General features: G+C 44.6%; 1 protein-coding gene and 2 pseudogenes across 6 annotated transcripts in view; 2 read left to right on the top strand and 1 right to left on the bottom strand.

Annotated features, from left to right (window-relative positions):
• Positions 1-26,416, top strand: part of AFF1 (AF4/FMR2 family member 1) — a 266,587-nt gene that overhangs the window by 32,544 nt on the left and 207,627 nt on the right. The window lies entirely within an intron of this gene.
• Positions 8,352-16,206, bottom strand: LOC101646674 (annotated as a pseudogene).
• On the top strand, positions 18,443-18,897 carry LOC101655748 (annotated as a pseudogene).

Below are 26,416 nucleotides of genomic sequence, written 5' to 3'. Positions count from 1 at the left end.
TTTTCTGTGGATTGGCTGCTCTGAGTGGGAATATCGTCCTCAAGGCTTGGGGGGCTGAAAAGGAGGAGGACCCTTAATAAGATGGATTGGCACAGTGGCTGCAACAGTGGGTGCAAGCAGAAGAACAAGCATAAGGGTGGCGCAGGACTGGGCAGTGTTTCACTCTGGTGCACGTTGAGTCTCTGTGAGTCAGACCCCTGACAACAACACCTGAGGAGGTAGTCAGAGACACTGAGCTGTCAGGATTGGAGGAAGACTCTAGCAAGCTGAGATACATAGTTGATACAACCTTGTGACCTCATTCTGACTCAGAGTGTTCTGAAAGGATAATGTGAACTTGCTCCAGAGGATTTGCAAGACTGTATATCTTTACAGGAGTGAATAGTTGCTGGGGTTCAATTGGTGGCTAATTGTCCATTGCTTATCCCATGGTGCCACCAGAGATCCCTGTGGGTTTCCACTGGGGGCTTATGTTAGCGTAGCCTGGGCAATGGCTGCTCTTGTAAAAACAGGCTTGTCAGTGGGTGGTGGGTAAGCTGAGGGATGAGATTGATGAGCAGCATCCTGTTTTGGGATCACTGCTAAGACGGAAGAGGGGGAGAAATGGCTACATAAATCATGAAGGCAGCTCAGGAAATAAAGTTGGCCATCAGAGGGTCCCAGGAGGACCCTTTATGTATGTCTTTCCAGAATGCATGAAGGAAGGAGAGGTGGTGTGCCCCTTCAGTCCATGCGTTAGCCTGGGTTGAGACAGTCCATCTCTCAGAAGGGGAAAAGGGACCAGCAGACAGAGAAAGGCACAGTGGTCCCGAGCATGTCTGCAATTTGACAAATAAAGGCTTGCTGAGTTGGGAAGAACAAAAGAGGGAAGGACCATTTGATAGGGAACAGTTCATGGATCTCAGGTCTCCTGTGGGGTGGGGGGGTGGTGTCCATGCCTTCCTCCTCCTCCTTCATTAAACTGCATCTGTTTCAGGATGCATGGCTGAGTTCCAAGCATCTTAGTTCAGAAGGCAAATTTGGAAACCTGAGGTTTTCTTATTTATTTTTTAAATGCAAGTTATTCAACCCCATCCATTAACAGGGGAAGGGATTCTGTGTTTCATCATGCGTGTTACTGTTAGTTGTAGCTCAGTCGATTCATACTCATAGCTAACCCACATCCAGAATTGAACCGCTCCATAGGGTTTTCACAGCTGGGACCTTTTGGAAGCCAATTGTCAGGCTTGTGTTCCAAGGTGGCTATGGGTGGGTTTGAACCACTAACCTTCTGGCTAGTATCAAAGCATTTAATCATATGCACCACCCAGGGCCTTACTCAGTGTGCCTACAAGATACAAAGTTGAACTGCAATAAAAAATAAAGTAGTGTTATGTGTATCAGCAAGGCATAGTGTGCAAACCAAAAGAGTAGAATCAAAAATTCGAATTGATTTTGCGGGTAGGAGGATAAACCTATTTGCATAACAAACACGCATGTTAAGCACTTCTAAAAGGACATATATCAATCCTTGCAACATTAATTTACTTGGGAATAGAATGGTTCAAGATTCTTATTAGGGTAACTTTCATTTTTCATTTTATACACTTTAGGGTAATATTTGTGCTTACACACACACAAATCCCCAGAAACACAAATGATAGATGTCCTGGTAGTGTAGTGGTTATGAGTTGGGATATGATTTGCATGGTCAGTAGCCCTAAACCACTATCAGCAGGAAAAAGACTGGGCTTTCTACTCCTGTAAACAGTTACAGTCTCAGAAAACCACAGGGGTTGCTGTGAGTCAGCATTAATTTGAAGGCAGTGAGTCTGGATTTTGGTTATATATATGATGATGAGAGGCTAACCCTGACACACACATTTCCTGATGTTAAATGGCACGGTATTCTGTATTCTATTCTCACATCTGCATCTTGATATCCATGTACAGATTCCACACAATAAAGTATTCTGGAATTCCCATTTGTCAAGGCTGTCCATAGTTTATGTTCCACATAGTGAAGGAAACACAAGTAAATATCTTTCTGGTGTCCTCTGCTTTCAGTCAAGATCCATCTGACAGCAGCAATGATATATATCCCTTGTTCCACCTCCTCTTCTGAAACCAGCCTGAACCTCTGGCAGCTCCCTGTCAATGTACTACTGCAACTGTTGTTGGATGAGCCTCTGCAAAGTGTTACTTCATGTCATAGCAATAATATTTTATAGTTTGCACATTCTGTTGGGTCAGATCTCTTTGGGATGCATTTGAACTATGGTATTGGTGAACAATATTGAAAGTACCACGGACTGCCAAAATCCAAAGATATATATCTCGGAAGAAATACGGCCACAATGCTCCTTAGAGGCAAGGATGGTGAGACGTCATCTTATGTACTTTGGACATGTTGTCAGGAGAGGCCAGTCCCTGGAGAAGGACGTCATGCTTGGTAAAGTAGAGGGCCAGTGAAAAATGAAAGCCCTTGATGAGGTGGATTGACATCTACAGCAAGGGGCTCAAACATAAGAACAATTGTGAGGGTGCAACAGGACCGGGTAGTGTTTCGTTTTGTACATAGGGTCATTATGAGTCAGAGCTGACTTGACAGCATTTAACAACAACAACAACAACATGTAAGCTAATTGTACAAAAAATTTTGAGATATTAAAATGAAATGATTTCTTAGCAGTTCCTTGAAAAAAGTGAATGGCTCCTCTGTCACTTGTTTAAAAAAATTGATCATGCACTTGTTCAATCAGTATTTGCATGCCTGGTGCATTGCAGTCATTGTTCTGCTCCGTGAAGATGTTATCGTTGTTAGGTGCCATTGAGACAGTTGCAACCAGTTGTGTGACCTTCTTATGCACAACAGAACAAAACACTGCCCTGTCCTACACCATCCCTATGATTGTTCCTATGGTTGGCTCCATTGTTGCAATCAGGGTATCAGTCCATCTCCTTGAGGGTCTCCCTCTTTTTCACAGCCCCTCCCTTACATGATATCCTTAACCAGGGACTGGTCTCTCCTGACAACGCATGCCAAGTCTTGTCATTCTTGCCTCTAAGGAGCACTCTTGTCATACTTCTCCCAAGACAGATCGATTTGCCCTTTTATCAGTCCATGGTACTTTTAATATTCTTCTCTAGCATCACATTCAAATGCGTGTATTCTTCTACGGCCTTCCTTATTCAATGTTCAACTTTCACGTGCATATGAGGCAATTGAAAATATCCTGGTTTTGGTCAGGTGCACCTTAGTCCTGAAGTGAAGATATAGCAGGAACAAGACAAAACAAAACACTAGAACCAAAATCGCACCACCAGAATCTGGCTTTCCTAGAACACATGTCCTAGTGTAGGCAAAGAGTAAAACATTGGTCATGTTAGGGTTTTAAAAGGGGGTGATGACAATAACGAGCGTCAGGTCATTGAACGAAGCAAAGAAGGATGTGCCATTGATACAGAGTCATCAGGAAAGACCTTCTATTGAAACAAAGCCCTGAGTCAGTGCTCCAGCTGCTGCCTTTAGCTGGGAGTGGGTGTGGGGAGAGAAGGGACTTGTAGGCTTAGAAAGTTTGCTCAAAGGCCCCCAGAGGCAGGGTGTGCTTTATGAAACAGCAAAACAGCTAGTGAGTCTGGAGCTGAGTGATAAAGGGGAGAGTGGCTGGGAGGAGGCCAACAAGCTATCAGGAGGCAGGATGGTAGAGGGCCTTGTGGGCCATGGGAAATTATTGGAGCGTGTTGAATGCCTCTAAAGGATTTTGTGAGACCCCTGTCACTGGGTGACTGTCCTTTTCACAGTATCCCATGGGAAACTTGGTGAGGTTTACCCTGGAGGGCATGGGTGATGGGTGAGAGCAAGAAGAGTGGTTGAGAAGAAGCTATCCCATCAGTGGCTGGGGTCTGTCCTATCTTGAATTTCTGAAATAAGGTGGCAGTATGGGTTAGGTCTTGGGCTGCTAACAGCAAGATCTGTAGTTCAAACCCACCACCCATTCCTCAGGAGAAAGAGGAGGCCATCTGCTCCCAGAAAGAGGTGCTGTCTCAGACATCCTGCGCAGTGTTACTGGGAGTCAGAACAGACACAGTGGCCGAGGGACTTCTTTGGTGTCGTGGCTGAGCCTCAGAAAGAGAGGTTCCCAGTCTGCCACGTTTGTGTTTCCAGTTGTTGCTTCAAAGCTCTGTTGTACAGATAGTGAAACTACTCCGGAAATCTCTCTGTTTTCCTAACCTCTCGTGCTACCGTGTTACTGTAATTCTTTTAAAAAATTTTCGAGCCATTTTATTAGGACATAATCCAGACATTGTACCGTTAACTAGTTCAGTCAAACTGAGCAGTGTCGTACAATCTCTCCCACAATCAGTTCTAAAACATTTTCTTCTGGGGGTGGGTGGGTGGGGAGCTAACAACAAGGAGTACAAGAAAGAAGAAAATGTTCTGAAATTGATTGTGGCAATGATTATAAAACCCTTCTTGATATGATTGTACTACTGAATCCTATAATATGTGGGTTCTGTACCAAGAACACTGTTAAAAAGAAAAAAGAAAACAGAACAATTTTTTTCTTCCTTCTTGTACTTCTTGATATCCGTTCCCTGTTACCTGCCCCACCTCCCCTGCCGTACCTCCTAAGAACCCTAAATCAAGTTATTGTCTCTATAGATCCACCACTCCTAGGTTTCATATACAAAAAAAAACCAACAACATAGAAAAGTACATGATAGTCAAGAACGTTACCAAGCATAACAAAATATAAGAGATAAACCACAATTTGAAGGGGAAAAAAATTAAAAGCCAGATCAAGCTTAACGTGTATCCAAAGTGAGAAAAAATGACAAGGTTTTAATTATTCAAGAGAGATTCTTCACTGTAATCTTCTGTCTGATAGCTAGGCACCTCATAATTTCTTTGCCTCACTGTGCTGTAGCACCCATATCTTCTGCGTTTCCTTCCTGAGGGCGAGGATTGAGCAGGGCCATGTGATCAGAACGAACTGCTCTTGGGTTGGCGCTAGGTTAAGTGTGAGCCCCAAATCCATTCCTAAGTAGATGTTTCCAATCTGCCTCTGGTTCATCTTAACGACATCTTGATTATTTTGTGCTAGAGAACCTTGTTTATCATCTCCCTGATTTATAAGGACCTTCTGTTGATAGTCATTGAGTTAGCCCATGGTAATACATTTAAAACACAAATGGGAAAAGGAGATTAAACAAGTGTAGACTGGCTCCAATGGAAATACATGGATTATTATTGACTCATACAGTTTAAATCCTTAAGTGACTGGATACTAATTACACAAACAATGGGAGTTGGTGGTCAGGCAAAACTTAAAATAATTTTCACTGACAATGTTAGACCCAGGTCAGCCAGAATAATACGTTAATACAGCAAGTAGGGCACCGAGGTAGTATGTGAATATTAGTCCACCTTTTGACAGTTCAGTACTCTTGGTATAGCTGCCCTCTGCTTCTTCACATACCATGTACTTTTGGCTTAAGTCCTTAGGCAACAGGTGTGCTTGAGGTAGAGCCACTTCACCTAGTGAGGTTTCCACATCACATCTCTGGTAGAGCCTTTGGAGTATGTTGTGCTGTGTACCTCAAAGGTCCAGGGTTCAATGTCCCAGTATTGTGACAGAGGGTCTGGGTCCAGGGGCTGTACAGAAACTCAGAAATATGTGCCCTATTAGAAGCATAGTACCAGCCATAATCTTCCTTTGGGGTCCATAAAAGTACTTAGTAATTTTCCCCCTGCTTAAAGTTTGGTGTGCCCCCCCCCCCTCCTTTTCTACAAATAGAAATGCACTTGTCTGGTTCCACTTCCCCTCTCTTGACAGGATTTCCTGATTTGGGGGCACCTTATCACATTTTTTCATTACAGCCACTAAATGGTCATCATCTTTTCCCCCAATCTTGAAAATCTGATCCCAGTTTAAGTGAAGTCTCCCTGTCAAACTGGTTTTCAAGTGGTTGCATCAATAGAGAGAATGGTGTCTGGTTCATGGGCACTATTCAGTCTCTCTACCGAGTAGCTTGGCAGACTCAGGAGATCGCATGGCCTGAAAGCCTGAGTTTGCCTTCATTTTGATGTTTATCCCTATAACAGTGGACTCATACAATATTTGCCCTTTGTGATTGACTAACTTCGCTTAGCATTATGATTCCAGATTTCTCCCTGTCATGAGGTATTTCATGATTTCATCATTGTGCTTAGGGATGCGGAGTATTCCATTGTGTTTATATATCTTTTTTTTTTAATAGCCATTGTTTCTACTGATGGGAGTTTGGGCTGCACAATGAATATGTGAGAACATATGTCTATTCATTGTCTGTCTCCTATTTCTTTGAATGTATGCCCAGCAGTGGTATTGCTGGGTCATATGGTATTTCTGTTGACTGATGTTTTAGGAATTGCCACATCACTTTCCGCAGTGGCTGTACATACTTAAAAGCCCATCAGTAGTGTATGAGTTATAATCTCTCCACATCCTCTCCAGCATTTGTTATTCTTTCTCTCTCTCATTTTAAATTGGGCTATGATTGTGGTGTAGCTCATCGTTGTTTTGAGTTGCATTTCCCAGATGGTTAGTGAATGAGAGCATTTCCTCATGTGCTTGTTAGCCATTCGTGTGTCGTCCTTTGTGAATTGTCTATTCAGATCCTTTACCCAACTTTTAAGAGGGTTATTTGGTTTTTCTTATTGTGTTTTTACAGAGTTCTACAGATTTTAGTAATTAATCCTTTTTCTGTTATGTCCCAGCTAAATATATTTTCCTGATCCGTAAGCCCTCGTTTTACTCTTTTGATTACACAAAGGTTTTATTTTTAATAGATCCTAGTTCTCTATTTTGTCTTCCACTGTGTGTATTTCCTTTGTTATTTCTGGCTGTCCGTGTATGCCCTTCTGTAGGGCCCTGAGATTTGTCCTAATTTTCTTATTGATGATCCTGATAGCTCTGTGTTTACATTTAGATCTCTGATCTTCCTTAAGGTCATTTTTGTGTATAGGTGATGCATGGATTCCTTTTCATTCTTCTGCAGATGGATAGCTGGTCTTCTCTTCGCCATTTGTTGAAGAGGACATCCCCTTCCCGTTGAATATTTCTTGGTCCTTTGTAGAATATCAGTTCTCTGTAGGTGGATGCTTTTATTTCTGTTCCTCCTGTCCTGTTACTTTGGTATATGTATCTATAATTATACCAGTACCAGGCTATTTTGACAACTATGCTGTAGTAGGCTTTGAGGTCAGGTAGTTCAGGACCATTTACTTGGTCTTCTTTTTGAGAAATTCTTTGCTTTTCCTGGGTCTCTTCCTTTTCCATATGAAGGTGATAATAATTTTTCCTTTAAAGAATAATGTTGGGATTTAAAGAATGATATTGGGAGTTAGAGTTGAGATTTAAGTTGGGATTGCATTGAATTTGCAGATTGCTTTTGGTAATATTGACATTTTCACAATATTGAGTCTTTCTATCCATGAATATGTGAGATTCTTCCATTTGTGTAGGTCTCTTTTCGCTTCTTTTTAAAATTTTATTTATTTATTAAAAAATCATTTTATTGTGAGCTCTTACAGATATTATAGCATTCCATTGTTGAACCATATCAAGAAGTATTATACAATTGCTACCACAATCAGTTTCAAACATTTTCATCATTCTTGAACTCCTTGGTATCAGCTCCCATTTACCCCCTTCCTCCCTGACCCTATCCCGAGGAACATTTATTTATATATTTATGTACTTAGTTCCATGTCCTAAAGCCAACCAGTAGATCCAGTCACATACCGTTCTGCTGTTTACTCCCCTTGAGTGGGGTTATACAGTCATCAGTACTATCAGTTCCCCTTCCTCACCTTTCCCGCTCCTTCTCTTCCCCTAACTTCAGGGCTGTAATATTGATGTTTGGGGTTGTAAGCAGATACAAGGGTGGAGAGTTTGACCACCTTTCTGCCATTGGCTGAGGATGTTCTTGGAAACTGACGTAGCTCGGTATCCACAGCCAAGAAGAGACAGGAGCACTGCTCCAGATCTCCGGACTACTCTGGCTTTCCAGCCAGTTTTTCTTGATTTTCTGATCTAACAATGGAAGCCCAGAGTGGGTGATTATATATGGGCAGCATCTTCCTGGAAGGCTCTCTTTTGGTTCTTGTCGTAATGTTCTATAGTTGTCTTTGTACAAGTCTTTTGTTTCTTTGGTTAGCTTTATTCCTGGGTATTTCAACTTTCGTGTGGCTGTTGTGAATGATCTTGTTTTCTTGATGTCCTTTTTGCATTTCTCTTCACTGGTATGTAGTGCTCCAGTTGGTTTCTGGTTGTTAATCTTATATTCTGCTATTTTATTAAATCCCTCAGTTGTTTCCCACAATCTTATTGTGGAGACCTCGAGTTCACTTTGTTACCATTGATCTCACCATCCTCCATGGCTTCCAATAGATTACACCATCCAATATATCCATTCACATACAATTCTTTGGTTCACTCCCCTTAAATGGGGTTATACAGTCATCAGTGCTATCAGTTAGCATCCTCCTCACTGTTAAAGTCCATGTAGCTAAATCCTTAGGAAGATCTGGTTTCCCAGTTGGTGACTATCCTGGCCCAAACTAAGCCATCAAATGATTCCTTCATGGTCTCTTCAGCAGTTTCTTCAGACAGACATTTGACAAACAAGGTTTTGGATGCGCTGGCTCCATGCATTAGGTGATTCCTGGCTCCTTGTGACTCCAACTGGATTCCTATGCCCTTGATTTCTCTTTTATTGCAAGAATTTAAAGCTTCTTTAGCATCTTCAAATGAAGCAAATTCTATGAATGCGTACCTTTTAGATTTTCCGTTCTGGTTCTGGGGCAACTTGAAAGCAGTTGCCTTCTCCTGTAGCATCCCTTCTGCTGCATTGTAATTGAGGTTGCTTAAAACAAGAGTTTGATTAACTGCATCTAGGGCTGGTCTCCCCAACTCTATGGTCCTAATGTTGACCCTTCTCCCCAGTGTCATACAGGGATATGGACTAGCCATCGATCTCTGTCCCCTGCTTCAGCATCAGCTTCTGTCTTAAACTTTAGATACATAATCCCTTTACTCCTGCTGTCTTTGCTGACTAATCTGACCTCCATGGCATCTTTAAAAATTCTTTTAATTCATCCTGAGTGACTTTGTAAGGCAAATTTTGGGCCAACAGTGTCCAGGCATCTCTATCTATCTTATATTGCCCTTTCCCTACAGTCTCTCTAGTTTAATCTAGGTGCCCAAAACTTTTAAGCCATTGAATCACAGTTTTTTCCAGGCCGTTAGCAGATGCAAAATCCAATAGCCAAACTTCCTCATCATGTTAATTCTGACGCCCATCACAGTAAGATTGTTTTGAGCAAAAGGGTCGCCAAGACCAGTTTCAAATTCAGGAGCAGTTTATTGCAGTTCATGTTTCCAATAAAGAGGTTGGAAGCTGTAGTTGGTTCTACTGCTTCCACTTTGTTTTTTGTCTTCGAGAGCAACTTTCTGCTTGGCCATTTCCTTCTTCTGTTTTCCAGGTGCTTTTTAGACAGGTTCTTCCTTGTCCTCCTTCTCCTCGTCATCCTCGTCCGCAGCCACACTCCTGGCTTTCACTGGGCCACCTTAGCCAGCGCTTTCTTGCCTTTGAGTGATGTGATCTCCGTAGCCCCTCCCTCTGATTCATCACCCTCGTCATCTTCTTCATCGTGGTCTTCATCATCAGTATCCTCTTCATCCTCCGAGGCAGGGCCGATGGCTGATTCATCATGGCCAGCTGAAACTCCCCTTCATCCTTGTCATCTTCTTCACTGTCCTCTTCATCCTCCTCATCAACTCTCATCCTACTTGGCACTCTTGCCATCTTCTCTCCCCAAGCTGGTGAGTTAGCTCCCTTTTCCCCAGAGGTGGCCAGCATGGCTTTGCCCAGGGTGGCACCCTTCTTGCCAGGTGTCACTACTGCTTTGGCTGGTGTCTCCATCTTCTCGGCTGGCGTGGCAGCGGCCTCTTTGTGGGGAGTGAGAGCTGCTTTCAACCACCACCTTTTCTGTTGGAGAAGGCACCATCTCTTTGATGGCACTGTGGCATTCTTCTTGCTGTTTTTCTGAGGAATGATAACACTCTTCACTGCTTTCTTATTCTTCATCATTGTCTGACATGTCCTCATCTTCTACCTCCATGGGAGGAGGGGCCAGCTTCGTGGGATCACCTTGATTCTTAAGGGCCTTGGTGAGCTTCACCAGGATAGCAGTTTGGGATGATGGAGGGTGTGCAGGGTGAGTGGCGCCTATGGGAACTCAAGTGACAGCGATGGCGGCCGTGGTGCTGAGGAACCTGGAGTGCACACTCAGCTGCCCACTGAGCTTGAAACTGAGGCGAAAGACATGTATTCTTTTACTCTGGGTCTGCTTTGATGTTCCTATGTGTTATTTTGGGTAGAGGGTGTATGTCTAGGTATTTGTCTTCTAGAGAGCAGTCTTTTGTAATACTTTTGTAAGTGTTATTCCTTTCATTTCATTTGCATCTGTTGTGTTGCCACCCATTTCATCTCTAATCTCGGTATTTCTACTGTGTTACTTTTAATAATTAGCTCTCCAATCAATGATCATGAACTTGGTCTAGGTCACCATATAAAATGTACAGGGATTCTTGTCTCAGTTCTTATAGGAAGATAATCCTTCTAATTTAAGGCATTTGCTTAAAAAGAAATAAAAAAGAAGAAGAATTCTGGGTCAAAGTATGAGTCTGCCACACGTGGGGTCCTCACGACTTGGAATTGACTGGAGTGACAGCAACCTTCCCACAACTGATGCGGAGTCGATTCTGAGATTCCCTTTTCCCTAACAGGACACATTGGGTTGTGAGCTCTGCACGCCGACATCCCCGAGTAGTGTTTTAGCTTACGTACAGCCGGCCGTACCTTGGTGTGTGCACTCATGTAAGAGTGCACTTGTCTGTTAAAGGAGGGGTGAATGAAAGTGTTCACTAACACCAAAATGTGAAGCCTTTCCCTTGTGCATGATGTTGTCCTGTCTTCCCTGTGAGCTATAAAATGAACAGTCCTCTGTATTTAAAGAGCTTCAAGGCAGAACCATTCACGTTATTACAGAGTGACAGGGTAATATGAAAGCACAGAGGAGGCAGAGGTGATTTCTGAGTGGGGATTACAGGAAAGGCTTCATGAATGAGGCAGCACATGAGCGTGGTGTAAAAGTTTGGAGAAGCGTAGACCTGGCATTTCATGATTCAGGGCGTGAGAGGAACGGATACAGAATGGCTTATTGGAGCTGGCATGAAAGTATTTCCAAAAAGAGAACAAGAAAGGCAGTGAAGAGAACATAAGAAAGGAGCTGGGAACATTGCATCTAGGTGTGCACTCTCCTGTAAGGTAGCCAATGACCGTGTGCCGCTATCGAATGCTTGAAAGGTGGCCGGATAGCCTTGAGATATCCTGTAAGGTAAAAAGTGCACACAGATTTCAAAGCTGTAGGAGAAAAATGTAAAATGCTTTATTAATGACTTTTTATATAGGCTACATGTTAAAATAAGGATCCCTGGAGGTATAGTACCTATGTATTGGGCTTCGAACTACAAGGTCTGTAGTTTGAAACCACCAGCTGCTCTGTAAGAGAAAGACCAGGCTTTCTACTCCTGTAAAGAGTAACAATCTCAGAAACCCATAGGGGCAGTTCTACCCTGGCCTATAGGGTCACTATGAGTTGGAACAGACTTGATGGCATAATGTGTTAAGATGAAAATATTTTGAATATATTGCTTATATATAATAAAGCATCTTAAAATCAACTACACCCGTTTCTTTTTACTTTTGTCGTGTGGTTATCAGCCAATTTAGATGGAACAACTCATAGCCTTTAGAACAGAGTACAGCTGCTCCTGTGAGCTTCCGAGACTAAACCTTTACAAGAATAGAAGGCCTCACGTTTCTCCCTTGGAGCAGCTGGTGGTTTCAAACTGCTAACCTTGTGGTTAACAGCTACTGTGAAACCCACCTCGACACCAGGGCTCCTAAGTGTCAGAATCAACTCGGTGGCAGTGAGTAAGAGGTGGGAAAAAGAGGCCTGGTGGTGCAGTGGTTAACCTCACGCCTGTTCACAGGAAGGCTTAAACTCACTCTCTGGCTCCTGCTTCCAAAAAGACCTTGGGCAACCAAAGGTGGTTGGGGTAGTTCTGCTCAGTTTCTATCCGGTCGCTATGAGTTGGAATTGACTTGACCATTTGTGCTCCCCTGTGTGCCCCAAGGTTGGTAGTTCTTACCACTAGACAGGAACGCAAACCCCCTGCCACCGGGCCACTTCCCGCAGCCAAGAAAACCCAGTGGCGTGTCTGCTCTGCCACACGTGGGGTCCTCACGACTTGGAATTGACTGGAGTGACAGCAACCTTCCCACAACTGCTGCGGAGTCGATTCTGTGACCCCGAAGGAGTGCGTAGAACACTCCTTAGGATTTCTAAGAGCCTCTTCTTTCTCACAGAACAGCTGGTTGACTTGAACCGCTGATCTTTCAGCCAGCAGTCCATGCCTAACCCACCAAGCCACCAGGGCTCCTTACCACAACATTGGCAAAGTTAAAATTTCATCGGAAGTGCCCAGTAGCTAGAGCTCTGGTGGTGTTGTGGTTATAAGGTGGGCTGCGAATTTCAAGGTCAGCCACTCAAAATCACCAGCTGCGCCACTGGAGAAAACCAAGGCTTTCTACTCCCGTAAAGAGCTAGAATCTCAGAAACTCCCAAGAGGCAGCTCTACCCTGTCCTATAGAGTCACTGTGAGTCCGCATTGATTCAATGGCTGTGCGTTTGGTTTGGTTCTTTTGGCGACAAGGGCACGAAAGTGATCGAGTGTCAAGCAGGACGGGCAGAGAAGCAGCCAGGAAAGGAGTGCATCAGGATTTATGCTGGTTGGCGCGGGAGTGCCCACAGACGCCCCTCGGGCTTCCCGCTTTAGTGTCGTAACCACCTTGAAGGAACGCCTCTGCACGGAGGGGAGGCCGGGAGGGTGGAGGACAGGGACGGTTTCGTTTGGGGACTCTTGATCACAGGCTGTACTACAGGGAGATCAATTGGGCAGCACAAAGAGGGGTGGATTAGAGCTGGCAGAAGCAGGAAGGGGAGAGACCAGTTAGGTTGGGTCCTGTGCTCACCACATGTGGCTCCTGTGGACCTAGGGGAGAGAATGGTGAACGCCTGTCTTGTGGGTGGCACACTATAGAACAAGTGTGAATAATAGATGGTGGCACAGGGGCTGAAGCGCTGTGTGCTCAACTCGAGGCCAGTATTGCAATCTCACCAGTTGCTCCAAGGGGGGACAGGTGTGACCTGCTCCCACAAAGATGTGTAGCCTCCGAATGCCTGGGGAGCAGCTCTCTTTCATGCTGCCGTGCAAGTGTGCTGAATTAGGCTGGATCGAGCCTTGTGGGTTTGGTTTGCTTGTTTATTTTGGTTACACGAGTAGCAGGGACAAAAAGAAGTATGTAATTTGTTAGGTGGCCATATTACAAAAAAAAAATTAGATTAATGTGAATTTTTCTTTAAAACAACTTTCTAAAATGATTGTGGCGATGTTGTACAACTCTCCTGAATAAGATTGAGCTCTTGGATTGTACCAAATGTGAATTATATGCCAATAACACTTAAAAGACAAACTTTTGGGAAGCAGATTAATTTAAGAGAAAGGACATGTCCAAATCACAGACTTCCTTCGCTTTCATCCCTTGAGTGACAGCAATGACTCAGAAGGTCACTGTTAGGAGGAGGACGCCTCCTCCTTGCAAGCTACTCTTTCCATTCATGGATGCACCCCACCGTGATTAAGCATGTGCTGTGTCAGGTGATCCACTCAGTTCTGAGGGATTGGAAGATCATGCTTTGGCAAAGTTCCTGCTTTGCTTTTCCAGGAAGATTGTTGCTGCTCTGGTTGCTAGGTGACCAAAAGACAACACTGTCTGGTCCTGTGTCACCCTCACAGTTGTCGTTATGTTTGAACCCATTGCTGCAACCGCTGGCGAAGCCCATCTCCTCGAGGGTCTTCCTCTTTTTCTCTGACCCTCTGCCTTACCAAGCATAGCGTCTTCTCCCAAGACCTGGTCTCTCCTGATAATTATCCAACGCACCTGAGGTGAGATTTGTCCATCCCTGCTTCTTAGGAACATCTTGGCTGTCCTTCTTCTTTGTTTCAAACCATCGGCCTTATATTATTTATTGGTAACCTCTCAACGAGGAAGCATCAAAACCAAGGAAGAAACCAGACAGTTGCCAGTACAAGTTCAATTCCTCAGGCAGTGACCGAGCCTTCAACTCAGTCTGACAGACTGGGTCAATGGTGGCGTGCAGTCCATCTCTGAGCGTGACCCTTAGACACCCAGCGTGGTGCTTCCCCAGTGTCTTTCCTTGGGAGTGGTACCTGGTCTTGTTGCCAGTTTCCTTCGAATCCACTGGGGAATGGGTTGATTCTGCTTTTGTTTCTGGTCCAGGAATCTCTTGATCCTGAAAGTCTTAGGAGACGACCTTGTGGAGAAAGACGGAAAACCCCCAGGCTCAGGATGGCACCGGGTAATGGAGAGCTGTCCTTCTCTGAAGAGAGATGTGTTTGTTTTCTGGAAGTCCATAGTTCTTCCAGTATTCTTTTCCAGCACTATTCAGGAAGACAGGCACACAGATCAACTTTGACAGTCTGATAAAGTCTCTATAACCGAAGTGTGAAGAAGTGTTATAGGGGTTACAGTCATGGGTCTTGCATAAGGTCTTTTCTTGGGGAAGGTGGGGGCTGGGGTGGGGGCTAGTCTTGGAGTCATGCCATCTTGCTTTTGAAGCAGTGCTATGGCATGGTTCAACTTGTTTATTTAAATTTTGCCCTACTTAAAAGTTTCAAGTTCGGGTAAATGCAGAGATGTGTATTAAATATAATCTCCTCCTTGCTGCTGCCTCACCATCATAGTTTTGGCTGACATGAGATTGCGGTTCTCTGATTTTAAGTGTAGGTGAAGATAGCAAATGGGAAATGCCTTCAATAATTGCTAGCAGGTGATTTATCCTGAAAGGATGGCATTTCTTCTAATGAGCAATATCCATATGAAATATTTGTAAGGCAAATGATGGGAAAGCATTTAACCCACACCTTAAAAAAAAAAAGCTAAACATAATGTTTTGGTCATATAAGCTAAATTCAGAAGACAGCTTTGATGACTAGCTAAAAGTGAGGTCACCAGACAAAAGAACAAGCGATGAGGCGGTTGTCTAGGATAGCCATTCTATTGTTCTTCCTGCTCTTAGATTCTGGCCTGTCCCTCGTTCTTTGTTCTCTTTCTCAGCTTGTGAGTGAGTGGTTTTGACAATACTGCCAGCACTGTTGTAATTGGCTCTGTTAACTTCTGCTTCTTCCAATCACCTATATCTGCGTCTAGATGGGCTTTATAAAATGACGACTGCTGAAGATCACTGATAATCCTTGCTACCCAACATGTACTTGTCCGCCCCCCCCCCCCCCAAGTTCCTTTGAACTTGTTTTGGTGATGGCCTAGGAAGTGAACAGGAACGGATCAGAACATGTAACATTTTGGTGAACCAGAAAATTATGATAACTGGAACAGGAAAAAATGACAGGCCCACACCCTGCTATAATAAGCTTCCCTCGAAAGAACAGGAGCAGCACGCACATTGCTTAGTCACCAAGTCTCTTGAGCCTACAGGATTTGCCCTAATCAAAGATGGCGGCCAGCCAGGCTGCTTTGACTGTACCATGTGTTCCAAGCCTGTCTCTGGAAAGGGCTCACTGGGCTTCTTCTGAGCCTTCGGTCCCAAGGCTTTGACCCATCACTTTTCTTTTGGGGGTTATTGTTCAGGAGTACCCAACGTTTGAAAAACTCTGGTCCATTCCACTTTGCTTCCCTGAACACAACTGAATCCGTTGGTGCCCTGCTCTTTAGTCGTTTCTCACTTCTCTACTGTCCACTTTATAAGGTTGAGTGGCTGTTGGGTCGGCACTGGCTCTTAGTGACCCTGTAGCTCAGAGTAGACGTCTCAAAGAGTTTCCTGGGCTGTAATCTGGATGGTAACAAATGACCTGGTCTTTCCCCCACAGAGCCACTGGGGCAATAAATGGCAATGGAGGGCCACATCGGACCTCCTCTGGCCTGCCTGTTGCCACAAGGCAGATGGCAGACAAGCCTCCACACTCCATTACCTGTTTGGATATTAACTGGATTTCCCACGACACTGTACATCTGTGCTGGATTCAATAATTTGTTGCAGTGGCCACACAGAACTCTCAGACAATACTCACAATTAGGGGGTTGATTAGGGAAGTTAATGGATTACCACAAGTCAGGATCACAAACTGTAAGGATATAGTCATGAGTCTCCTCAGCAAGCAGCCAATCTCTCTCCACTCTTCAGACTCTCAGCCACACGGTCCCTTTGGCCTTTCTTTGCATCTATAGGCCAGAAAGCCAGCCTTCCTGTTGCTCTGTCCCACAGTTCCCTGGTCTCTGGCCAGATGAGGAGAAGATATCTTCAAGGTAGTCTCAGCACTGTCCCTCGGCGTCTTTGGGCCGTCGCCTCGGCAGCCTCTGCTCCTTCAGACGGAGCTCTTGGGAGTGCTCTTCCAAAGTGATCCTGAGCTTTCTGTTGCTGCTTCAAAGATGGCTCATCCGTACAGCCGGGGGGTGGTAATGACAACTGACCGATCCCTTCTATTTGTGCTACACACACCCTATTTGCAGAGTCCCACACAGTCATTTGGTGGGAGTTACAGAGACGTGGGTAGAAGTGCCATATGAAGACTGCACCACAAGTGGTGTAAGTTCAAACTGCCGCCATCTTGAATGCTTAACTATCATACCACCACAGCTCCTGTTCACCCAATAGTCTAACCCAGGTTGTGCTGCTTTCCTACAAAAGCCATGTCTCCCTATTGCCTCTGTGCATCTATTGGTCCTCTCCCAACTCTGGGAGCCGTGGTGGTGTAGTGGTTGTTCATTGGGCTGCGGTCCACATGGTCGGCAGTTTGAAACTACCAGCATCTCAGCACAAAAAGCCTGGTCTTTCTACTCCCATAAACAGTCTCGGAAATCCGCAGGGGGTTGATCTCAGTGAGCATCAGCTTGATGGCAGTGAGTTAGAACGAGCTCTCCCAGCTCTAGTTTCCTGGCCAAGGCTTACTCATCAAACCTGAGCGTTTCGGTTGAAAACAGACAAGCATTGAGTGAGGCCTTTCCTGTATGCTGTGTGGTAGAGATATAAAATCCTTAAGACAGTCATTCTTTCGAGGAGTTGGGGAGGTGGGTTTTCAAATGCTTATTGATCTTTGATGTGCCAGGGTTTGATGTGGAGGATGTCGTGACAAATCGAGCTAACGGTTACACATCCTGCCCCGATGAAACATGTATTTTGATAAAATATAAACACACTGCCATTGAGTCAATTCTGACTCCCAGTGACTATGTATAAGCTATCCAAGACTATAACTCGGTACAGGAGTTGACAGTCTCACCTTTCTCTCAGAATGGTTATTGGGTTTGGACCGGTGACCTTGGAATTAGCATCCCAGTGCTATGGAATTCGCAGCCCATAGCCATAACGCCTACTCTAAAGGATTTCCTAATGAGAAGACCTAAAAACAATTTTTTTAAAATTTGATCTGTGACAAATACTAGGGATGGGGAAAATTGATCTGAGAAAGAAAATGACTTGAAATGGATAAAGAGGAAGGGTTGGAACTGGCCTCCCTGAGGACGTGCTATTTATATTATTGCCTTGAAATAAGACATCTATTGAGCCTGAACAATCCCCTGAAGTCAGCATTTAGCAGAAGAACAGGATTGGCACAAAAATAAAAAATACCTACGAGTAGTGCGCCCCATTAAAAAGACTGTATGAGACAGAGTAAGGAGGAGACAGCACAGGGAAGAGGGAAACTAGAGCACTTGGACAGAGCAAGCAGAACACTGCCCAGCGAGGATGCTGATCCATTGAGGGAAACCTGACTGATGTGGAGAAACGGTCCAATTTGCTGTGGAAAACTTCACCAAATAGAAAAGCAAATGATAGATATAACAGAAGACATTTAAATAAGTAATTACAGTAGCATAAAACAAAGATTAATGGTCCCAGGAGGTTATAGGGACTTCTCTGCTAGAAATGCAAATATAAAAATATAGTTATAGTCCATTAATAGTGGCTGTAAGAAAGCAGAGCACTTTGGTAGTGTGAGGAGGCCCCAATCAGGTCTTTATTGGTGTGCGGTAGAGGTAGGTGAGAGGTGGCGGAAGGAACTTCCGCACAGAAGCCCAGAGGTTTGGAACAATTGGAGTTGTGTGCACAGTCTGCAGTCGATGGCTGTACAGTACAAGGAATCCAGAAGTGGGAAGTGAGGCCGGGAAGTGGGTGGTTAAGAATCAGGGGGAGACTTCCGCTCCCTTTTCCACCGGAGGCCTACACGTCACTGCTCCTGCCGCCGCCATGTCTCTAGTAATCCTTGAGAAGTTCCAGCACATCTTGTGAGTCCTCCACACTTATATCGGTGGACGGTGGAAAATAGCCTTTGGCATCACTGCCATGAAGGGTGAGGGCGAAGATATGCTCATGTGGTGTTGAGGAAAGCAGACATCGACCTCACCGAGAGAGCAGGAGAGTCACCGAAGATGAGGCTGAGCGCGTGATCACCATCATGCAGAATCCACGGCAGGACAAGATTCCAGACTGGTTCTTGAATAGACAGAAAGACGTGAAGGGTGGCAAATACAGCCAGGTCCTGGCCGACGGTCTGGACATCAGGTCCGTGAAGATCTGGAGCGGCTGAAAAAGATAGTGCCCACAGAGGGCTGCGCCACTTCTGGGGCCTTCTAGTTCGAGGCCATCACACCAAGACCACTGGCCGCTGTGGCCGAACTGTTGGTGTGTCCAAGAAGAAATAAAGACTATCAACCTTGTCTATGAATAAATAGTACACACACACACACACACACACACACACAAGGAATCGGGGAGAGGGGAGGCCCGCTGGGGACTAAGCTGGGCTCACAGCTCAGGTTCAGGCATTCCCAAGCCCAATATTTAGGACAAAGTTTTATATCTTTCTGTGTCTCGGTGTCCTCGCCGTAGAAACCGAGGCAATGGTATATGGCAGTTAGTTTGCCATGATATTGTAAGGAGTAAATAAGCTTTGGTACAAAGAACCCATGGGAAAATTCCATTTTCATTCCATTTCTCCATGAACATTGGAAGCCCCCTGATACAAAATGCTTGGCACCGTGGTTGATGTCCCTCGTAAGTGCCCTGTGAATGCGGGTGATGGTAGTTATGGTCTTTGTATTTGCATAGAAATAAGATTTGAGTGATTGCAGACCCAGGGAGGAGGTTCATTTGCTGTATACTGACTTGATCATGCTGCTGTGGTGTGTTTTTTTTAATCTCGTTTAAGAAGGAGTGGTGATGTGGGGGAGGAAGAGGGGGTGCTGGAATGGTATTTCTGCGGAGTCCTCTGACTTCACCTTTCTCCCTCAGTCCCTACATAATTACTCCTTCCTCCACCTGTGTTCCCACAGCATTTTATCTGTGCAGTGGCATTTTCCCATTGTGTTTTATAGTCTGTGTTTTTCACAGCAGACTGAGTTCCCGCAGGGTGTTAAGGACTATGTGTTACTCATCTTTATATCCCAGTGCCAAGAGTGCACACACTGGGTCTTCGACAGATGCCTGGCGAATTTATTTGAAAGGTTGACAAGGGAGTTGCCCTAACTTATAATTCAGGAGAAAGGTCCTCCCACGGAGAAGTCCGGGCATGCTGCTATGGGAGGGCGTTGTCATTGTTTCATGCACCAAGTATTTATTGAGTGCCTACTGCACATGGTGCCGTGGGAGATAGAAAGGTGAATCACACTTGTACCCTGACCTGCGCTGTGTTGACTCTTCGAGCCTTAATTATGGGTGTAAGGGAAACGGTAAATGATTACTGATGGGTGCATGAGAACGAAGCTGTGAAGTAGTGTAGTTGTATTGAAGGGTTTGCTTAGATGACTTTGATCAAAGAATCTGGGAATTATTATTTCTCTTAATGGTGTTCCATTGGTGATGGCTCATTTCGCATTGTTCCATTTTTCTTTCCCAATCATGAGAGAGTCTGCGTAGTAAGTGCAGTTGAAGAGTTTCGTAGTAGGCTTGCTTATTTCTCAGATTTTCATGGTCAGTTTAAATGATTCCACCTCTGTGGGTAAGGTGTTACAAGAGCAAAGAAGACCCTTTGAAACTAAGATGCACCTGACCCAAGTGTCGGGCCTTTTCAGTCGCCTCTTAGATGTAGACGTGGAGGTTGGACAATGCAGAATGTTGAAAGCACTAGGGTTGCCAGAGGAACAAACAAATCTGCCTTGAAAGAAGTACAAACAGATAGCTCTGTAAAAGTTGAAGGTGGTAAGACTTGGGATGTGTTACCAGGAGAGACTAGTCCCTGGAATAGGGCATCACGCTTGGTAAAGTAGAGCATCAGCCAAAAGGCAGACCCTCTATGAGATGGACTGGCTCAGTGGTGCCACACAACAGTAATTGTGAGGATGGCACAGGACTGGACAGTGTTTCTTTCTAGTGTCAGAAGGTCGCTGTGAGTCGAAGACTCAATACCATCAAATCACAACACATGGCTGGGGGAATCCCCAGTGCTTCACAGGGCTGACTGGCATGTTTGACTGATCGCAAAGTTGAAAGTTTGAGTCCATCCAGGAATGCCTTGGAAGAAAGACTTCATTCTCTACTCCCAAATCAGCCACGGAAAACCAGTTCTCTCCTGCGCATGAGGTTGCCATGAGTAGGCTTCAGCTTGTATGTAGACGGGGCTGTATCTTTGTCCTTTGAGTTGAACACTTTCTGGGACTCTTGCTAGTTTTCTACAATCCATGTTGGGTGCTGCATTTGTTTAGAGCAGTGGTTCTCAACCTTCCTAATGCCACGACCCTTTAATACAGTTCCTCATGTTGTGGTGACCCCCCAATCATAAAGTTATTTTCGTTGCTACTTCATAACTGTAATTTTCATACTGTTATGAATCGGGCAACCCCTGTGAAAGGGTCTTTCGACCCCCAAAAGGGTCACGACCCACAGGTTGAGAACCACTGGTTTAGAGGAACATTATCATCAGTTTTTACTCTAGTTGCATTTTTAGGTTTTGGGTTGTTTCTGTGTTTCTCACTATAATTCCCCAATACTTGTAGACCATCCTTTCTACCATTAATACTTCTACCAGTTGCCATCCAGGCAGTTCCTACTCATGGCGACTCCATGTGTGTCGGAGTAGACCTGTGCTCCAGAGGGGTCCCAAAGGCTAGATATTCAAAAGTAAGTTGCCAGGTCTTTCTTCTGAGGTGCTGCTAATAGACTTGACCTTCCAAAATTTGGTTAGCATCTTGAATTGTTTGCAGCACTCAGAGGTTTACGTCCTTACCCTCCACCCTCCACACACACCTTTTTAAAAAAAATAGAAAATATACCTCCCCAAGGGGATGAACAACAGAAACATGGGTGAAGAAGACAGTGGACAGTGTGAGATATGAAAACAATAATAATTTATAATTTATCAAAGGTTCACGGGGGTGGGAGCAGGGGAGGATGGGGGAAAAAAGGAACTGATACCAAGGACTCAAGTTGAAAGGAAATGTTTTGGAAAATGATGATGGCAACACGTGTACAAATGTGCTTGATACAATTGATGAATTGTTATAAAAGCTATAAGAGCCCCCAATAAAATGATTTATTTTTTAAAAAAGAAATAGAAAAGATAGGCTTGTTCTGGTGCAACCTTGTTCTGGTGCAATTCTGTGCTCAAGCCATTTGGTTCGTAGCCACTTGTGTTCACCGTTGCGTCACTAGGGACTTCAGGCTGTTTCTGAAGCCCAGAAACACTCCAGTGAACGACAACTGACACCTCACGGACACGCACCCCAGACACTCTCAACTGCTGTGCCCCTCAAGCGCCAGGGGCACCCGCTGAACCCCCAGCCTTTGGCGTTTTCTGACATCAGTGCACCAGGGGGCAGGTGCTGGTGCACTCTTCCTCAGTAAAGGCTCTGTGTGACATGAGCAAGTAGGAATAAGAACCACGTGGGTGGTGGTGTTTACTCCCGATTTCTCAGGAGTGTGTTTAATCGTTCTTTTTACTTCAGTGAAAAATTTATTTGAACACACTTCTAAAATTTCAGGCCTGTCAGCAGAGTTCCATGTTTTAAATGTCTCTGTCATGTGAAAAGATGCTCGATCATGCATCATAAGAGAATTGCAAATGAAAACTGCACAAAGCTATTCTGCCCTGTCTATCAAGCTGGTAAAAATCAGAAGTTGGATAACATGCTTTGTTTGCAAGGCTGGAGAGAGAGAGAGAGAGAGAGAGAGAGAGAGAGATGAATAGCTGGTGAGAATGCAGAATGGCATAATGTATTAGAAGAATGTGTCCGTAGGTGGCAAGATTTGCATTTACCCCTTGGGCCAGGACACTTTCTTGTAAGAATCTCTCTCCAAGATACACTGGTAGAAATATGCAGAAATGGACACCCCTCTACTCAACTCTCACTGCAGAGTTGGTGTAATGGCAAAAGACTGGAAATTCTCCAAAAGCCACGAGCAGGGTGCTCAAGACAAAGTGAAACAAAACAAAGTGACACCCAGTGCTTTGGTGGAGTGGAGAATTACACGGCTGTAAAGGGAAATGAGGACTCTCGTTTTCTCCCAAGGTGTTTTTTATTTTTAGTATATATTATTCTTAAAAAACAAGGTGTGGTAATAGAATATAGTAATGCTGTTTTTTATTTAGCAAGGGAAGAAGAATATTAAATACATATATTAAAAGAACAAGGGGATAGACCGATACACCAATGACTCGAGGGGACAAGGATGGAATTCTCCGCCCATATTTTGTTTTGTGACTGGTTGAATCTGTTATAGTGATACATAATCATTAGCCAAAATGAAAGTCAAGTGGGAGGGGGAAAAGCTTCCCTCTAAAAATAGAAAGCAGCACTGAGCAAATGAGCGGAGTAGTTTCTCACATCGGTGGCTGATCTACACCGAGAGAGACAGCCCTGGCATTGCACGTTTCAAATCTGGGCACACTTCAGGTGCCAGGGTTCCGGTAACACCAGTCTCTTGTGGTTTGCATTTTCGTTAGCACATTCAGTGTGCCGAGTAAACAGAAAGCTTATTTGAACCAGGACAAACCTAGTCCTTGAATTTCTTGCGCCTAAAATCAGGAAGAGGATTAAATGTTTTGGCTGTGTTCTCTCTGCTCCTTGGGTAGCAGCCGCTCCCCCTTGTTTTCCTCGTCGAGATCTTTTTACACTGTTATTACGTGAGACAGTGGTGCTGCTTGTGGGCAGACTTCATTTAATCAGTGCGTCTCTGGGGGCGGGAACTCCTGGGTCCATGCCGGACACTCTGACTGCCCCTAGGGAACTGCTGTGTGCTCTTTTCTTGGCCACTTGTCCCCTCCTGAGCAGGGTGTGAAGATAATTCTGGGATTTGAGTCAGGGGTCAGTCAGGGGCTTGACAAAAAAAGAATTTATAGACTGGAATGAATCAGACTTGGCTGAGAGCCAGGCTTCTCTGTCAAAGGCCTCCTTCCTCAAGAGGTGATAACTAATACCCCTGTGGAAACCAGAGGAAATAACCAGTGGAGAGTACTGATGATTTAGCACCTCCTTCAGACTGCATAACTTGGAGAAGAAAGAGCCAGATGCTTCAAGGAATCCACTGGCAACTTTTCTTTGGTAATATCCAAAGCGCCCGGTTAGCCATAGACCTCAGAGGTTTGAAGAAACCATGAAGCCACGGGAACCATCTCTGGGGAGATGTATACTCAAGGGCAGCACAGCACACTGTTAGTGAAGAAGCAGTGTGAAAGCCATGTCTGACCTCCTCTGATTTCATAAGGGAGGAGTATCCAACTCCACATCTGCCCAGGAGTGATTACTTTGAGACAGAAGTCAAACATGCCTCTACTCTCCAACGCTTTTACCCTGTTCTGACACCAACTGCCTTTCTCGTGGTACTGTACTTCTGTTTCAGCAGTATTTTCAATTTGGGGATTTATTAGGGAAGCTAACAGGTTACAAGTAAGGATCAGAAATGTTAAGGATAAAGTTTTTGTGTGTGTGTGTTTGTGCGCACGTGCTGGTAGGCACACCCCTCTGCTCTGCTTAGACAGGTGTTACAAAGCTCCTTTAGTGCTGCCGATGCCCACAGACACACAGCTTTGCCGACCTGCTCTGGGCTGTGTTGCTGTGCTGCTGCTCTGGCTGCCGCTGCCTCAGCTATCTTGGACAAGCTCTGCTTGTGGTCCTCCGTCTTCTTTCTTGATGGTTGTGAGATTCTCCTTTCCTGCGTCTGAGATTTTCCCTTTCTACCCAATAGAATAGGAAAAAACTGACCAATCCCTACATGAGAGCCCACGGTGTCTTAGCCATTTGGTGGATGTTAGACTCTGGATAGAAGAGCCGTACCAAGCAATTTCACATCACTGCAATTTAGCAACCAATTCAGCATGAACACGAACTGTTTGTTAGTCTGGATGTTGGAGGGGGTGGGGGTACCACTTGACAACAATGTCTTAGGTAACAAGCTATAGCTGTCAAAGTGTATTGAAAAACTCGGGCTTAAGTATTGTCTTTTGGCAGTGTGAGGCTTTCCAAAGTGGGATACTATAGTGTATTGCCCAGACACATGGTATAACTCTGGGAATTATGTGTATGAATGCTGAGAACACTGATGAAATTTTTTTGTTGTTCTTTATTTTCTTCCTTGATCCTCAACTGTGATCATTCATTTGAGATGGCCGGAAATAATGGAATCTGTCGATAGGGCCCCTAAAACGACACATTTATAAAACAAAACAAAAAATGAAAAAGAGAAATGCTGTTGAAATTGTTTTAGCCATCTTCTAAAATCACTTATTTGTAAAATGATCACCATATATACTCGTGTATAAGCTGAGTTTTTCCAGCACATGTTTTATGCAGTTTTGTGGTAAAATTAGGTGCCTTGGCTGATATCTGGGTCGGCTTATACTCTAGTATATATAGTATTCTTGATGACATCACAGTCAATAACTGTGCGCTACTACCCCTGAGATGCTGTGACCTTTTAGGTCATGTCTTTTTCTTCTTTTAATCATTTTATTGGGGGCTCATACAACTCGTTTCACAATCCATGCCTGCATCCATTGTATAAAGCACATTTATACATTTGTTACCCTCATCATTCTCAAAACATTTGCTCTCCACGTAAGCCCCTGGCATCAGCTCCTCATTTTCCCCCCTCCCTCCATGGTCATGTCTTTTTCTAATGTGAGCATTTCTTAGCTCTATGAGGGCAAGTAAGACTGTAACACTACAGAATCATAGCTCACTCAGCTTGCTGTCATGGAGCCAATTCTGAGCCGCCCCCCTCCCACGGGACAGAGTAGAAAGAACTCTCTCGTTGGGTTTCCAGGCCTGTAAATCTTGCAAGGGAGCACCACCAGGGCTCCGCAGAACCCGAGACAACTTTATTAAACAGAAATATAAAGATGTGACGCTATATTTACCTGACACACCCTCCGTTTGGGCTGTACACTTCTCAGATGTGTTACCTCTTCAGAAGAGAGATATCTCTCTCCCTAATCCTCTCCAAATGATGATCTGCTCTTTGATTTGCACCATGTCAGAATGACACTTTTGGCATCAGTTGAAAGATTTAAATCACGATCCGTTTTACTGGTCTCTGCATTTGGAGGAGCAGAAAAGAAATAGGAAAGAGCAGCGTCAGTGCTGTCGCTTGGATGGCGGAAGATTTCCCCAGGAAATTGTCACGGGACCACCCTGACTACCCTCGAATGAACAGCTGCAATGTCATAAGGGACAGACATTTCTCAGCACAAATTCCCCAGCTTCTCACAACTCCTCACCTATGTAGGCTTCAAACTTATTAACACAGCTTACTAATAAGCCCCAGGATAATCTTGTGTCCTTTGAGAAACTCTCAATATGAACCCTTTGGAGTCTCAAGAAACAGCAGTTGCCATCACCTTCTAAACTGACCTCTTTGCCCAGCCGGTCCCCTCAGAAGCCACTGTTTTGACAAGACCTTGGCTTTGAAGGCACCCTAACAAGACTAAGACACGTGTTACTGAAGCACTTGTCTGCTGCCATCCATTGACTGCAGAGGTATAGTTTGTTTGGAATAAACCAGTGCGTGTCTGAAATGGTACCCTCGTGGCAAGACTTCTCTGACGTCCTCTCGTAGCCTCCTATCCAGGAGTGGGATTCATTCAATACCTCGTTTTTTGTTGAGTTCGGTGATCTGGTTGTTAAAAGGACACTTATCATCAGCACTCTCTCCAAGGCGGGCAGCCCCCCACTGTGGAAATTATAGTTCTTTCTATCCCTTACTCTTTTTAAACATGTACCTCTTTTTTTT

The sequence above is a fragment of the Echinops telfairi genome, unplaced genomic scaffold, assembly GCF_000313985.2.
Source record: "Echinops telfairi isolate 266 unplaced genomic scaffold, ASM31398v2 ScPeMD7_7468;HRSCAF=8506_0, whole genome shotgun sequence".
Lineage (NCBI taxonomy): Eukaryota > Metazoa > Chordata > Mammalia > Afrosoricida > Tenrecidae > Echinops > Echinops telfairi.
The sequence above is the reverse complement of the archived record's forward strand: the minus strand, read 5'-3'. Positions and strand labels throughout refer to the sequence as shown.